Raw genomic sequence first — 15,321 nt, 5'->3', positions numbered from 1 at the left:
GTATCTTAATAAAACTTATTTTTTAAAAAGGAAACAAGACAAAGATGCCAATCACTACTTCTATTGTTAAATGTTTTTCTGAAATATATGGTGATGGAAGGAGAACTGACTCTGGGTGGTGAACACACAATGCAAGATACAGATGATGTATTATAGAAATGTACACTTGAAACCTATATACTGTTACTAACCAATGTCTCCCCAATAAGTTTAATAAAAATTAATTTAAAATGTTTTTCTGGAAGGCCTAACGCAATAGAACAAGAGAAATAAATAAAAGGTGTAACTTTTGAAAGAGCTTTTTAAAATCCTTATTTGGAAACTATTTCATTATTTATTGAGGTAACTCCAAGAAGGAAGAAAAAATATTCAAAGAGTTCAATAAGATGGCTAAGAGGATATATACTATATAAGTTTGTATGTAAACATACACATGAACACACACACACAGACAATAACATATATGCCAGTGAGAAAAATATTTGATTCATAGTAATAGCAAAAACTATAAAATATCACTGAATAAACTTAATCTAAAATGTGTAGGACCTTTTCAGAGAAAACAAAATTTTACTAAAATACATAAAACTTGAATAGACAAAAATTTTATGGAAAGAAAAACTCAGTATCAAAAATAAGTCATTTCTTCACAAATTAATCTATAATTAATTGCAATGTAATTCCAAACAAAATCCCAATAGATTATTTGGCATTTCTCAAATTGTTTCTAAAGTTCAACTGGAAAACACAAATGTGAGATAAGCCATGAAAATTTTGAAAGGAAAATCAGAAACTCACAAATTATTTTTAGGAATAGAAATTGGTACAACCATTGGGAAGGCATTTCTTCTAGAAATGTACTCAAAGGAAATAAATGGGCAGAAGGATGTTCACCACAGCATGTTAGTAGTATCAAAACACTGAGAAGATCCTGTATGTTTATCAAAGCAGATTGGTTAAATAAACCATGGTTCATCCATACAAGGGAGCGCTAAAAGAAGTTAAGCTAGATCTATATTTATTAACTGACAGTTATCAGAGAAAAAATTAGGGTGCTTAACAGTATATAGGATTTCACTTATGTAAAAATAAAATATCCATCTTTATTTGTACATTAAAGAGTCTGAAAGACTATACACCAAACTGTTAATACTATATGAGGAAAGAAGGGGAGGGTTATTGTGTTTTAGGTGGCAATAAAAATTAGACATAAATGTACCTATATAATAGTGGAATATATTGGCCAAGTAACCAAAGTGCTCAGAAGTAAAGTGTGCTTTGGTGAAGGGCTGATGGGAGGGGTTCAACCATGTCCTTCACCTACCAGCTCCTGTCTTGCCCTTTGTCGCCAAAGGGAAAAGCTTCTTGAAGACATTATGTTAAGTGAAATAAGCCAGACACAGAAGGGCGAATACAGTATGATTCCACTTATATGAGGTACGTATCTACAGAGGTCAAATTCAGAGACAGAAAGTAGAATGATGGTTGCCAGCCCCCAGGGGAAGAGGGGCATGGGAAATTGTGGTTTAATGGGTATAGAGTTTCTTTCTGCAAGATGAAAAGAGTTCTGGATATTGGTGCCCAATATAGTGAATGTACATTTAAAAATAGTTAAGATGGTAAATTTTATATTTTACCACATTTTAAAAAAGAAGGTAAAATCTTCATCTCAAAGCTGGCTCCCCCTAGCGGTGAGAGAGTTGCTGGCGCATTCATGCCTATGGGGCTTCTTCCAGGGGCAGCCAGTCGGGTGGTGTCTCCCTTACACTTGTCACACAGCAATCCCGGGCTTCCCTCTGATTGGACCATAATGGAATGGTTACATGCCTGTTCCTAAATTATGCACCATGCTGGCTTCACATTCTAGGGACCTCTCTGTACATTTAGGGAGCAAGTTTGGTTGTCATAATGTTTGGGCATTTAGAGAATGTGGGCCAGAGATAATTAGATTTCTGATAATGTACAGGACAGTCTAACACATTACAGAATGTTCCCACATCTTGCATGACTTTTAATGTCCCACTAGACATTAATGTAGATTTATAAAACCTGTTTATAATAATCTGAACCTAGACCCTAACTCTATTTACATATAAACATGAACTATTTTTGCATGATCTTAATGTAAACTGAACTTAAAGACGTGAGAATTACGGGTAAATTGAGAGAAAAGAGTACTCTGTTTTGTCTGGAACTTTACCAAGAGTTGTTCACTATTTCAGAAAATCACGTTTTCAACAACTACCACTTGTGGTATTTGAGTCACCAGTTCAGCCTTGCATATTGCAATTCACACTGCATATTTTATCTCTGAAATCTGTAGGATGTATCCTACAATCAAGGCCGTCTTAGATTCTATGAAATACAGTACTGAATTCTGGTGTGCATTTGTAGCTGCTGCATTCATTTTTTTGCCTAGATTCTGGTAACAACCTCCCAACTGGTCTCCCTGCTTCCACCCTACAATTTATTATCAACAGAGCAGCCAGATTTTCCTTTTAAAATGTAGGTCAGATCATGTCACACTCCTCTGCTCAAAACCTTCCAATGTTGTACTATTTTGCTGAGAGAACAAGCCTTACGATGTCTTAGGAGAGCCCTGGCTCTGTTATCTCTCTGACCAGTCTCCTACTTCTGCTTTTTCTTATACTACTCACTCCAATCCACCTCACTGGCCACTTACAGCCCCACACTCACTAGATAAGCTTCCACCTTAGGACCTTTGCCCCGGCTATTATCTCTGCCTAGATACTTTCCCCCCTAGATATCTGCATGATTCCGTCCCGTATCTCCTTCAAATCGTTGCTCAAATGTTACCTTCTAGTGAGGCCTGCCTTGACCAGTCCATTTGAAACTGCAACCACCACCCACTATCCTACTGCTATGAACTCTGGTTTCCCCTTACCCTCTTCTACTTTTTTCCCCAGTAACACTTATCACCTTCTAATGTAATATATAACTTATGTATTATGTTCATTATTTGCTGTCTATATCCCACCACCCTGTTAGAATGTAAGCTCCATGAGGGCGGGATTTCTTCTGTATCCTCAGGAAACTTAGGACAGAGCCTAACACATAGTGCTCAAAAACTATTTGTTGAATAGTGATTCTGCCAAGCATCTAACTACTTCATATGTCTTCTATTATAATTGTGCCCAAGGACATACCATTTTATAAAATACTTTCCTAGTATTTCTCCTTCCAATTATAGCATTGTATCATAAGACACGAGTATATCATAATATATAATCAATTGAGTTTTTAAGTAGGATGGTAAGGCAGTGTTATGAAACATTTGTTACAATATAAGGTTTGGATGTTAGGGTTGAGAACCACTGGTTCAGACCATTCCGGAAGCCACTCCTGGAGCTGGGGGGTAGAGATAATCCCACCCGAACTGCCTGGCTGCTTCCTGGATGAGAGGGGTGGGGTGGCTATAGGGGAGGCAACCACAGTGCTGGCGACAAGGAAATAAGCTCCTCTTTGCAATTTTACTGCAGTCCCATATTGTTCATATTATTTGAATATTTTACAATAAGTATTCATTCTGTAATAAGCAAAACAAATAAGGATATTTTATTTAAAAACTACTGCAAAATATAAAAAACAGATAAGTGAAAAAACCAAAAATCACCTGTAATTCTACTCCCTAGGGATAACCACTGCTTTTTTTTTTTTTTTTTTTATAGCCTTTTTTCAGGCATAGGGGTGATATTGAGATTTTTCCAGTTATGGTTCTAGATAATAGGAGTTATGTGGTTTAAAATGTCCTTTGTCAAGATTATTCTGGCGGGGTCGCTGGGTAGCTCAGTTTGTTGGAGCACGAGCTCTCAACAACAGGGTTGCCGGTTCAATTCCTGCATGGGATGGTGGCATGAGCCCCCTGCAACTAAGATTGAAGGACAATGATTTGACTTGGAGCTGATGGGTCCTGGAAGAACACACTGTTCCCCAATATTCCCCAATAAAAAAAGATTATTTCAACAGTTACCTGCATATAGGATTGAGGGTTCTAGGATGTAACCTAACAATGGGGAAGGAGGATTTAGACCTGACCAGTGAGAATGGAAAGGGACACCACTCAGAGATATGGTAAAGGAAACATAGGGGTAGTTAGTGTATGCAAGAGCAGCAATGTGTGGTTTCTTTTCTCTTTTTTTTCTTTTCACATTTGTGTATTCCAACCTTGCCTTCAAGAATATCAGAGATGAAGGAGGACATTTTATCTGCTATTGCACGCTCTCTCTCCCTTGCTCTTTAAAAAAATAAATAAATAAAAATAAACCGCATATTTAAAGTGTGAAATTTGATGAATTCACACTTATGAAACCATCACCACAATCAAGATAACAAACATATCCATCCATCATCTCTGCAAATGTCTTCATACTTTTTCTCTTTTCCATTCTGTCTCTATAGAACTGATCTGCTTCCTGTCACTATAGGTCAGTTTTCATTTTGTAGAATTTTATATAGATTCATCCAATATGTATTTTTTCCTGTGGCTTTCACTCAACATGATTATTTTGAGATTCATCTGCTTTGTGTATCAGTACAGTAGTTACTTTTTATTGCTGAGTAGTATTCCATTGTGTGGATATAACAAAATTTGCTTATCCATTCATCTATTGGACATTTGGGTTATTTGCAGTATTCTGCTATTACAAATAAGTCTGCTGTAATCATTCATATGCTTGTTTTTGTATGGGTATGTTTTCATGTCTTTCAGATGAATACTTAGGAGTAGATTGACTGGGCCATCCAGTAATTATTCCTCTTCTAAACTTTGGCTTTATATCTAAATGTGTCACCTTTCTCTTCTTTCTGCTCACCCATTTAGTGTTGTGGTATTTTTAAGTTACTAAAAGGTCTAGTTATTTCCAAATAAAGGACTGAGAAAAAATGGTGGTCTGGTATTTTCTCAAGAGAAGATTGTGTGCGAGATTGCATGGACTGATTGGGGTGTCACAATGCCAAAGCCAATTCACCTTTATGGGAGGCAGTGGTAAACACACAACCACACGTAGAGGCACAGGGAAGAAGTGTGTGGAAGGAAGGGGCTGGGAATTGGTACTCCTCCAAAGAAATGACTCTGTAATGGTGGAATTTCAGAGGCGTGGGGATGTTGTTTATGGGCTGTATGACCGATGAACAAGCTAACTTTGGTCTAGACGGCCAGCCAGCTCGGGAATCCCGGGAGGCTGTCAGGAAAGGGGCAAACAGTCCCAGCGTGACTGGGACCCCGGGAGACTGAGGAACTCATTAGTAGCCAGCCCCAGTCTTATGCTACTATCTGCCCTTTTACCCCGACCTTCTGCTTCCTGTTTTTATCTTCTTTTTTATTTAACTGAGCTCCAGTTCCTTTTAGTTTTGTGTGTACATTAAGATATACGTAACATAAAATTTACCATTTTAAGTGGATCAGTGGCATTAAGTACATTCATGACGTGCAGCCATCACCACTATCCCTTAACAGAACTTTTTCATGATTTCAAACAGAAACTCTGTACCGATTAATAGCTCTCCATCCCCTTTCTACTGTCTTTAACAATTTATTCATTCTAGGTACCTCATATAGGTGGAATCATGCAGTATTTGTCCTTTTGTGCCAGGCTTATTTCACTTGGCACAATGTTTTCAAGATTCACCCTGTTGTAGCATGTATCAGAATTTCATTCTTTTTAAGATTGAATAGTATTCCATTGTTTGTATGTACATTTTGTTTATCCATTCACCTGTTGATGTAACTTGTATTGTGTCTACCTTTTGGTTATTATGAACGATGCTGCTATGAGCATTGGTGTACAAGCATCTGTTTGAGTTCTTATTTACACTTCTTTTGAGTATATGCCAAGGAGAATTGCCGTATTATATAGTAAATGTATGTTTAACTTTTTAAAAAACTACCAAACTGTTTAACACAGCTGCTGCACCATTTTACATTCTCACCAGCAATGCACAAGGTTTCCAATTTCTTCACATCTTCTTCAACACTTATTTTCTTTCTTCTTTCCTTCCTTGTCACCCTAATGAGTGTGAAGCAGTTATCTCATGCGGTTTTGATTTTCATTTCTCTAATGACTAATGATGTTGAGCATCTTTTCATGTGCTTATTGGCCATTTGTTTATCTTCTTTGGAGAAATGTCTATTCAAGTCCTTTGCCCATTTTTGAATTGGGTTGCTTCTTTGTTATTCTTGAATTATAGGAGTTCTTTATATATTCTGGATATTAATTGCTTATCAGACATGTGCTTTGTGTTTTCTCCATTCTGTGGGTTATCTTTTAACTCTGTTGACAGTGTCCTTCCTTTTAATTTTTGGAAGATGACTGTGCCATATAATATATGAACTATGAGTACCAAACCTAGGAGGCTAAGAATATGTGAAGAATAAACTGTTATAAAAGAAGTTATTCTAATTGAGATTTCATGATATGGGGAAAAGAAATCTATGCTTGCGCTACATAGCATTTGGGTATAAATATTAACCTGTTTATAATACACATGTATTTTATAAATTTTTATAATTTAAATATATTTATATATAAATATATATTAACATTTCTTTAAGACTAGTGGGTGCTGTAGTGACTGTAATTAGATAATCAAAGTTGAGAATTTCCTGATCTTGTATACAATGTTACCTTATAATAAATACTTAATAGAAAAGATAAATAGCACAGGAAACAAATTTGACCACTTCATAATGTCTGTTTACTTTTCTCTCTCAAAAAATTCTTTTGATTGTGAAACAAACCTAGTATCATTAGAAAAAATTACATGAAACTTGTAACTTTCACAAATAGTTACAAAGTGATTGACACTGTAGAAATCCTTTTGGGTCAAGAATTAGAATACTGAGGTCTGTTTACTAAATAAATAGGAACCACATATGTCAGGCTGGTGGATCCCTGGGTCCTGCTTTATGGGATACTGAAGGGAAGTGTGTCTGTCCTGGGCATTCTTCCTTCTTGGGGCCTGGGGAGCATGTTTGGCTTTTCAAAAATGAACTGGGATAGAGAGGGGATGCTCCTAGCATCCTGCTCTTTTCCTATCATGGACCCTGGCTTGGCCTCTGGCTAATCCTTACTGTTAACTCATGGTTCTCAACATTGGCATTATTGATATTTTGGGCCAGATAATTCTTTGTTGTGGGGGAGCTGTCCTGTGTACTGTAGGATGTTAGCAGCATCCCTGGTCTCTACTCACTAGATGCCAGTCAGGCCTCCCAGATGTACACTAGAAAGGTCTCCAGACATGATCAAATTCCCCAGGGCAAACTGACCCCTGTTGAAACCTGATGAATTAACTAAACATTTACTATGCACCAGGCATGGTTCTAACACCTATGCATATGCTTTTTCAATATTCCTGTTAGTCTTCATTTTACAGATAAGGAACTGAGCTTCAGCAGGATTAGGTATATTATTAAAGGTGATAACAAGTGAACTGAGCTGAGTTTAAACACAGACCTATCAGCGCCCACTTTGTTTTCAACAACCATATGAAGTTGCCCCCCAGGCTGTGGAGGGTGGGATGTGTTCCAGATCTTGCTTTTCCACATAGTCTAAGGCTAAGATATTTCTAAATCTATATTTCCAGACCTTTTACTGGATCTTTCCTTTTTGTTTTCTGACCAACTGTTTAAATTAGACATGCCATAAACTAAAGTCACCATTTTTGCTCTTTTCCTGGTTTTTTTTTTTTTTCCTTCTCCTCACTTCCCTGTTTCTGTTAATCACGTTTCCAAATAGATATTAAACCTCAGATCGCTCTGGCTATCTTCTAAGGCAGATTCTCATATTTTTGTAAGTCCTATCTAACTTCTGTATTTCATTTCTAAAAAATGCATTCTTAATGATTAGTAATGAAACCCTAATCAAAACCCCAATATGAATCCTTTTGGAACTTAAGTTTACGCTAAGGTTCATCTGAAAAAGAAAGTCTTTAAAAATAGCCAAAGTTTAGAAAGAAAAAACAGTGAGAGGGAGTTACCGTATTTATTTTTATTTATCAAATACACATGGTTCCTACTATGTGTCAGGCACTATTCTAAACACTGTACAAGTATTTACTCATTAGGTTGGTGCAAAAGTAATTGCAGTTGATGCAATTATTTTTAACCTTTTATACAGCGATTACTTTTGCACCAACCTAATAGTACCACGTACGAGACGTCCACGTAGACTATAATCATCAGAGCAGTACATCAGCATAGGGATAAAACGTGACCCATGGGACTGTATCAGGACCAAGTCCTCCAGAAGCTGAGAACAGATGAATTCGGAGTGTAAGAGAATCATTTGGGGAAAATTCCTGTGAAGGACAAAAGGGAGAAGGAGGGCCTTCAGATCACAATTTAGGTCCAATATCTATGCAAGGAAAGGGGGATTGGGTAGGAAGAACCTCAGACTGTAATGCATTTCTGAGAAAATCTCAGCCAGGCCAAAGGAGAGCTCCAGAGCAAACATTGCCCATTAGAAGAGCCCTATTTTGGACAGAATTGGTTCAGCTCTAGTACCCTCACTGTGCTCAGTCATTGTCTGGGAACAGTCTAGAGGGAGCACGGTTTCAGTGTGAACATTGTAGTGGATCTTGGAGGCGTGGCAGCTGAAGACGGTCAGCTCACTACACGTCTCACCATAGACTCCGTCTTGGAGACATCTGAGCAGCGATCCTCTGTGGCTGCCAGAAGTACGGTGTGAAAATTCAAGAACAGACTCATTTATATGTGAAACTTACTACTAATAATAAATCAGGCATTTCAAATCAGTGGGAAAAAAGATGGACTATTGAAATAAATGAAGTTGAAACAACTGGCTATCCATGTGGAATTAATTTAGATCCCTACTTCACGTCATCCTCCATATAAATCAACCCAGATGGAGTAAAAAATTATAAAAATATTTAAAGAAAACAACTTTTGAATAATTTTGGTGTGGAGAAGGCTTCTTATTCAAAATGCAACACCCACACGCCATAAAAGAAATGACTGAGACACAAAAGAAAAAATAAACAAATGGGACTCTACATCAAACTAAAAAGTTTTTGCATAGCAAAGGAAACCATCAACAAAATGAAAAGACAACATACTGGATGGGAGACGGTATTATACATCTGTTAAGGGATTAATATTTAAAATCTAAAAAAAAAACTCATACAACTCATACAACACCAAAAAAACCCAAACAATCCAATTAAAAAATGGGCAGAGGACCTGAACAGACATTTCTCCAAAGAGGATATACATCTGGCCAGTAGACATATGAAAAGATGTTCAATATCACTAATCATCAGAGAAATGTAAACTAAAACCACAATGAGATATCACTTACACTAGTCAGAATGGCTATCATCAATAAATGAAAAAACAAGTGTTGGCGAGCATGTGCAGAAAAGGGAACCCTTGTGCATTGTTGGTAGGATTGCAAATTGGTGCAGCTACTATGGAAAAAAGTATGGAGGTATCTCAAAAAATTAAAAATAGAATTACCTTATGACCCAGCAATTCCACTCCTGGGTATTTATCCAAAGAAATCCAAAACACTAATTTGAAAAGATACATGCACCCCTATATTCACTGCAGCACTATTTACAATGGCCAAGATATGGAAACATACAAAATGCCCATCAACTGACAATTGGATAAAGAAGATGTGGTACACATACATACTATGGAATATTACTCTGCCATAAAAAGAATGAAATCTTACCATTTGTGACAAAATGAATGACTTAGAGGGTATTACGAAAAGTGAAATAAGTCAGACTGAGGAAGACAAATACCATATGACCATATTAAGAACAAAATAAACGGACAAACTAAACAGAAACAGAGTCATAGATACAGAGAACAAACTGACGGTTACTAGATGGGAGAGGGGTTGAGGGGCTGGGTGAGAAAGGTGAAGGGATTAAAAGTGAAGGGAATGATAATTATAGTCAAGGGGATGTAAAGTGCAGTATAGAGAATATAGTCAATAATATTGTAATAACTATGCACAGTATTAAATGGGTAATAAACTTATTGGGGTTAACACTTTGTGTTTAAATGTTTAACATGTGTATAAATGTTTAATCACTATGTTGTTTTTTACACCTGAAATTGAGAAGAAGAAAAAGAGAGACAGTGCGGCTAAGTGGATAAGAAAACAAGACCCCTACATATATATGCTGTCTACAAGAAACTTACTTCAGCTCAAAAGACACACATAGACTAAAAGTAAAGGGATGGAAAAAGATATTTCATGAAAATGGAAAAAAAAAAAAAAATCTGGGGTAGCAATACTTATACCATACAAAACAGACTTTAAAACAAAGGCTATAACTAGAGACAAAGAAGGACCCAGTAAGACTATTTCTGGTTGTTTATTGTAAGAAACCCAAAACACTACTTCGAAAGGACATGTGCATCCATGTGTTCATTGCAGCATTGTTTACAATAGCCAACATGTGGAGACAGCCTGGGAGTCTGTCAATGGATGAATGAAGAGGAGGTGGTACATATATACAATGGAATATTACTCAGCCATAAAAAAGAATGAAATTTGCCATCTGCAACATGGATGGACCTAGAGGGTACTGTGCTGACTGGAGTAAGTCAGACAGAAAAAGACAAATGCCATATGATCTCATTTACATGTGGACTCTAAAGAACAAAATAAAACAGAAACTCATAGAATACAGAGAACATTTTGATGGTTGCTAGGTAGGAGGGGAGTTAGGGGGATGGGTGAAAAGGTTGAAGGGATTAGGAAGTACAAATTGGTAGTTACAAAATAGTCATGGGGATGTAGGGTATAACCTAAGGAATATAGTCAATAATATTGTAATAATTATGTATGGTGTCAGATGGGTACTAGATTTATTGGGGTGATCACTTCATAAGTTATATAAATGTCTAATCACTATGCTGTACACCTGAAAATGATATAATATTGTATGTCAACTGTAATTGAAAAATTAAAAAAAATTTATAAAAAGAAAAAAGAAACGACTGAGATTTGATTAAATAAAAATTTAAAACTTCGGTACTGAAAAAAGCATCATTAATAAAATTTAAAAATCAGGTGATAGAATTGGAGAAAATATTTATGCTATAACCGGGAAAGGATTAAAAGGTAAGAATATAAAGAGATCCTTCACATCAAGATAAACAATCCAACAAGAAAATGAACAAGGATATTGACAGGCAATTCAGAGGAAATATAAATGTCTAAAAAACATAAGAGAAAAAGTTTATACTCACTAGGTATCAGAGAAGTGGGAATTATTGGGCAAACCTGGGGCAAAAATTAAAAATATTGCTAGTGTATTTTTATATTTATATGTAAAATACTTCAGCATAGCCGGGAAAATGAACATTTGGCTTTTCCAGCCTCAAAGGGGGAAGTGGGCAAGGAAGAAATGACTTAGGAATAGGTTTTTATTTAGTGAACCCTTAGTATTTACCATATCCACAGGTAAGGGAATGAGAATGGTTAGACAAACTATGGTACATGCTTGCTAAGGAAAACTATGCAGCAAATAACTCAGTATGGACTAATGTGGAAAGATTTTTCAAGATGAAGAACAGTCCACATAACCTGATTTTATGCACAGTGCATCACGAGGCGATTTTGTTGTTGTGCAGAGTGCACTTACGGAAACCTAGATGGTATAGCTTACTACACACCTAGGCTATACAGTCTAATCTTATGGTCTGCTGTTGACCCAAACATGGTTATGTGGCTGGCGCATGATTATATTATTTAAAGAAAGCAGTTTTATCTCTGGGGTTGGAATAGGAATGGAAGTGGAGGAGAAATTGAAGGATTTATTCTATAATTTGGTATTAAGTCATTTACATTAAATTCTTATATTTCTTGAGAGGTTAAAAAAAGACATCAAGCAATTCCTACCCCTTCTCTCCAAAAAACCCAAGAAAGTAAAACCCTAATTTTCTTTTTTGTCGTTGGAATCCACTTACCATTTTTTCCACAACAGCCTTTGATTTTTCTTTTTCTTCTCTATTCCCATAGCTATACCCCATTTCTATTAGTTTGGGCCTGGTTAATTCTAATAGCTTTCTAATTAATACTCATACTTTCAGTCTTTCTTTACCCTTTTCCTGCAGCTCACAGCCAGCTTACTTTTCCGGAGACCGGGTTTACTTCAATCAACCCTGTCCACAAACATTTGATGGCTTTCCCAAAGTTGGTGCTAACAGGTGTTCCATGGGAAGAGAATTCTGTGGTCTGGTGAATTTGGTAAATGTTGTGTTTAACAGTTTAAAAAAAGATTTCTTCAGAGTGAAATAGCTAGTGTTTAAAATGCCAATGTGTTAAGGGAACTTCTAAGGGGGCAGGGAGAGACAGTGTGTAGTTCTCAATTTATTGGACCATGCAATCCTTCTTTTGAGGAACACTATTGACAGAACAGACATTGAGAAACTGTGACTTAAGGGGATAAGTTCATAATTATTCTTCTGGCATTAATGGCTTTCCTCAACTTGTTCTTATCTAAATTCCTTCACTTCCCAAAATGAGTTTCCTTCCCTGCTTCTTCCTTCAGGGGTCAATGCTAGTTCCTCCTCCTCCAGGGAGTTCTTCCGAATTATCTGTTTCTTTGAACTGTGGGGCGTATCACCAGAACTCTCATTATTGATTTCCTCCCCTTTTCTTGAGCCCATCTAATGTACCCACCTGAGTAGGGCCAGGAATGTGTCTTATAAATAATCTGTAGTACACATAATATTTGGCTACTTGCATACTGTGCTTCTTCTCCAATGTGGATAATGCTCACCCCTACACAGGCAGTATCTAGGCCTTAGATAAACCTTTTATTGCAGTATACTGTCATAGAAAGCACTGAAAATGGTACTGGATTAGTTTTCTACTGCTGCTATAACAAATTACCACAAACTTGGTGATACTGAGCTAAAATCAAGGGTGGTGGTCCCTCTGGGGCCCTTAGGGAAAAATCCATTTCCTTGCCTTTTCCATCTTTTCGAAACTTCTGCATTCCTAGGCTCCTGGCCCCCTTCTTCTGTTCCATCTTCAAGGCCACAAGGGTTGGCTGAGGCTGTTAAAGAACAAAATTCAATGGTGTAAATTTGAAGATCTAATTGTCTTTATTAAGCAATTCATGAATCAGACAGCATCTTACCTCGCAACTAGAAAGGTGTCCCATTGGGTTGTATAAAATGGGAACACTTTTATAGGCAGGAAGGTATGGCAGGGGTGTTATTAGCAAAAGAAAAGAAAGGATTATTTTTAGGCCAGGTCACATTCTTCTTGGTAGAAAATGGCAGGCGTTTTATCATGCAGATTACCTCATAGTATTGATGAAGAAATTCCAGACTGCCAGACAGATTGGTTAAAAATTCTACTCCCGATTTGAATAACTATGGTGTATACCTGAAACTAATATAATAGTGCAGGCTAGCTATATTTTAATTAAAATCTTCTAAAAAATCTATGCCTGGGAGAGGCTGAAACTGCAATTAGCATGATTGTTAAGTTTTGGTTTGTTGACATTGCTTAGCAAAGGTGACTCCACTCACTTTCTCCTGTTGTTTCTTCCTCCTTTTTTTTTTTTTTTTTTTTTTACAAAGCTGTTAACCTTAAAAAAAAGGCCAAAGTGAGAGGCAACAAGCCTTTATTTGAGATCCAAAACAATAACTATTTGGGAAGCACTGGTTCAGAAAGAGAAACCCAAATAGTGTTCTGATTAGGAGATGAAAGCAAGGCGTATTTATGAGAAAGGGAAGGGGAATCATTACATGAATAGAAGGAAGGAATTTCTATGGGTGTTAAGCTAAGGAAGGAATTTCCTTAGGAAGGAATATATGTACAGATAAGTTAACATACTGATGATGCTAATTCAGAAGAATATCCTTAATTTTCAGTCCTGTGATCATATCTGCTTCCTGTTAGTTTTGCAAACAGTTGCTTTGGAATACAATGCTGCTTTAGGTCCAGTCCAAAGATTATTTTGCCCAGTTTTAACATCACAAGGGTTTGAGTAAGGTGTGCAAGGTAGTTCCTCTGGGATTGCAGCTTGGACACCATTTTGAAGTGGCTCTGTTTATATTATTTTTTAGAAGGCCCTCCACACTGCATCACTCTAACCTCCCCTGCCTCCCTTTTCCACTTTTAAGGACTCTTATGACAACATTAGGCCCACCTGGACAATCAGCATAATCTCCCTATTTTAAAATCAGTTGATTTGCAACATTAATTTCCATTTGCCATGTAACTGAACATAGCCACAGTTTCCAGGGATTGGGAAATGGACATCTTTAGGGAGCCATCATTCTGCTTATAACAGGCACCCCTGCTCAAGTGTATATTGAGGGTATGCATATAGGTGATGGGGGTGTGGCAAAGCAATAGGAAAAACTTTTTAGAATAAAACTCTCTTTAAATCCAGGGAGGCCCTGATGCTATGATCTTGGGCAAATCATTGTCTCAGTATCCACATTTCCGCTAAAATGAAAATTGCCATCCTTTGCTCTGCGTGTTAAATGAAATAATTATGTAAACGAGTTTAGCTTAGAGGTTGACAAATGGGGCTTAAGAAGTTCTTGATGAATCTTGATGAGGCGGGTGGGCGAAATTCTCTGAATGACATCTGGAGATTTCCGAGAACAGGAATGAGTGAAAAGCGCCTGCCCTTGCATGATATCGGAGGTCGAAAATTCTAGCAAAAGGAATCAAGTTTAATTGAAGCTTTTCAATTAGGTTTGAGGCAGAGGACCCAGGTTAAAAAAGGGGAGAAGAGGCTCCTTAGGAGACACCCAGGCAACACAAAGTACAGAATTGAAGGGGGACATTTGTGAGGTCTTCCTAGGCAAAGGTTAAATTCTGTGAAATTCCCTCTCCACTGAGTTCAAGGCGATATATACCACAGTTGTATAACAATCACTTAGCAACTAAGCAGAAAAATGAAAAGCGTTGGCCAGGGAGAAAAAAAGGGAAGGGTATAGGTTCCACCGAGATTTGAACTCGGATCGCTGGATTCAGAGTCCAGAGTGCTAACCATTACACCATGGAACCACCACACGTGTGCGGCCGCCTTCGGCTCTCTAATTCTTAGGGAACCCCGCCCCCATTCACAAACCTACCATTTGGAGCCGGGGTTGACGCTCTCCCCAGAGCCCCGGGATGGCGGCAGGAGGAAGGAGGGCGAGACCACCAAGAGTGTGGTGAGCGGCTGTTAGGATTATGATCAGCTCGGCGAGCAAAGCCTCAGTTTCTCCTCTGAACCTCTGGGAGGGGGGTAAGAATCTGAAAACGGACGCCGTTTCCGAGCACACCGCCCTTCGTAGGCTCAGGGGCA

The 15,321-nt window shown here is 37.5% G+C and overlaps 1 long non-coding RNA gene and 1 other non-coding gene across 3 annotated transcripts; both read right to left on the bottom strand.

Moving 5' to 3' along the window:
• Positions 1-6,567: 6,567 nt before the first annotated feature.
• Positions 6,568-15,321, bottom strand: LOC141570570 (uncharacterized). Of its 2 annotated transcripts, XR_012494709.1 has the most exons (3): positions 15,107-15,321; positions 12,975-13,062; positions 6,568-8,316 (listed from the first exon to the last, which is right to left on the bottom strand). It is a non-coding gene; the product is annotated as an uncharacterized LOC141570570 (long non-coding RNA). The 2 variants fall into 2 exon arrangements; XR_012494708.1 differs by lacking the exon at positions 6,568-8,316 and having other exon boundaries at positions 12,808-13,062.
• TRNAQ-CUG (transfer RNA glutamine (anticodon CUG)) lies at positions 14,967-15,038 on the bottom strand. The gene has a single exon. It is a non-coding gene; the product is annotated as a tRNA-Gln (tRNA).

This window comes from Rhinolophus sinicus, linkage group LG03 (genome assembly GCF_036562045.2).
Source record: "Rhinolophus sinicus isolate RSC01 linkage group LG03, ASM3656204v1, whole genome shotgun sequence".
Classification (NCBI taxonomy): domain Eukaryota; kingdom Metazoa; phylum Chordata; class Mammalia; order Chiroptera; family Rhinolophidae; genus Rhinolophus; species Rhinolophus sinicus.
Note: the sequence above shows the minus strand (reverse complement) of the source record. Positions and strands in the feature narration are given on the sequence as shown.